Source organism: Bubalus kerabau, chromosome 1, assembly GCF_029407905.1.
Source record: "Bubalus kerabau isolate K-KA32 ecotype Philippines breed swamp buffalo chromosome 1, PCC_UOA_SB_1v2, whole genome shotgun sequence".
In the NCBI taxonomy this organism is placed as follows: Eukaryota; Metazoa; Chordata; class Mammalia; order Artiodactyla; family Bovidae; genus Bubalus; species Bubalus kerabau.
Window position 1 is genome coordinate 200,694,379 of NC_073624.1, and position 2,102 is coordinate 200,696,480.

Here is a 2,102-nt window from a genome sequence, read left to right on the forward strand (position 1 = left end):
GGGGTGCTGTAGTCCAAGGGCTTGCAAAGAGTAGGACATGACTGAGTGACTGAACTGAACTGAATTCCAATTTCTTGAGCTGTGTTGCACCCAGCTGGGCTGACTGATTTATCAGTTGTTAATTGTCAGGCCATTTGGGGTGTGGCTGATTCTGGATAACTGGATTCACATGTTTGATTCTTGCCTAACTCTCAGATGGGGTGTAAATATAAGTAGGTCACATGCCTTTTATCAGCCAATAGGCTAATTTAAGTGTCTTCATATGGTGGTGGTAGCAGAAGGCTTTGGGGCATGCAGCAAATGGGCAAGTTTTAACATGCAAGAGGTTTTCTACTCAATGCTTGTGTCATGTGTGTTAGTGTCTTATTTACATGGCAAGTTACATGACCAACCTAGATTCAAGAGGTGGGAAAATGAATTCTGCTTTTTCATATTAATATGATAGGAAGGCTCATTGTAAGCATTGTAATAATCCACTAGAGCCTGTCCTTTGATCACAATTAATTCACTTTCCTCTCACTTTTAAAATAGCTACATGTCCTCTGAAGACTCGTCAAAAGTCTCATTCAGTTCCAGCTTTAGGTAGAAGTCTAGAGCAATATGCCAGCAAATTTGGAAAACTCAGCAGTGGCCACAGGACTGGAAAAGGTCAGTTTTCATTCCAATCCCAAAGAAAGGCAATGCCAAAGAATCCTCAAACTACCGCACAATTGCACTCATCTCACATGCTAGTAAAGTAATGCTCAACATTCTCCAAGCCAGGCTTCAGCAATATGTGAACCGTGAACTTCCAGATGTTCAAGCTGGTTTTAGAAAAGGCAGAGGAACCAGAGATCAAATTGCCAATATCCGCTGGATCATGGAAAAAGCAAGAGAGTTCCAGAAAAACATCCATTTCTGCTTTATTGACTATGCCAAAGCCTTTGACTGTGTGGATCATGATAAACTGTGGAAAATTCTGAAAGAGATGGGAATACCAGACCACCTGATCTGCCTCTTGAGAAATTTGTATGCAGGTCAGGAAGCAACAGTTAGAACTGGACATGGAACAACAGACTGGTTCCAAATAGGACAAGGAGTTCGTCGAGGCTGTATATTGTCACCCTGTTTATTTAACTTATATGCAGAGTACATCATGAGAAACGCTGGACTGGAAGAAACACAAGCTGGAATCCAGATTGCCGGGAGAAATATCAATAACCTCAGATATGCAGATGACACCACCTTTATGGCAGAAAGTGAAGAGGAACTCAAAAGCCTCTTGATGAAAGTGAAAGTGGAGAGTGAAAAAGTTGGCTTAAAGCTCAACATTCAGGAAATGAAGAGCATGGCATCCGGTTCCACCACTTCATGGGAAATAGATGGGGAAACAGTGCAAACAGTGTCAGACTTTATTTTTCTGGGCTCCAAAATCACTGCAGATGGTGACTGCAGCCATGAAATTAAAAGACATTTACTCCTTGGAAGGAAAGTTATGACCAACATAGATAGCATATTCAGAAGCAGAGACATTACTTTGCCAACAGAGGTTCGTCTAGTCAAGGCTATGGTTTTTCCTGTGGTCATGTATGGATGTGAGGGTTGGACTGTGAAGAAGGCTGAGCACTGAAGAATTGATGCTTTTGAACTGTGGTGTTGGAGAAGACTCTTGAGAGTCCCTTGGACTGCAAAGAGATCCAACCAGTCCATTCTGAAGGAGATCAGCCCTGGGATTTCTTTGGAAGGAATGATGCTGAAGCTGAAACTCCAGTACTTTGGCCACCTCATTCAAAGAGTTGACTCATTGGAACAGACTCTGATGCTGGGAGGGATTGGGGGCAGGAGGAGAAGGGGACGACAGATGATGATATGGCTGAATGGCATCACTGACTCGATGGACGTGAGTCTCAGTGAACCCCGGGAGTTGGTGATGGACAGGGAGGCCTGGCATGCTGCGATTCATGGGGTTGCAAAGAGTCATACACGACTGAGCGACTGATCTGATCTGATCTGATCTAGAGCCTCATGATTTAAAAAAGGTCTGAATATGGTTCTTGGATGTGTTTCTTTCACTCCCAGAAACAAAAGAAAAAGGAATTAAAATTACAAGTTGTCTGTCCCCC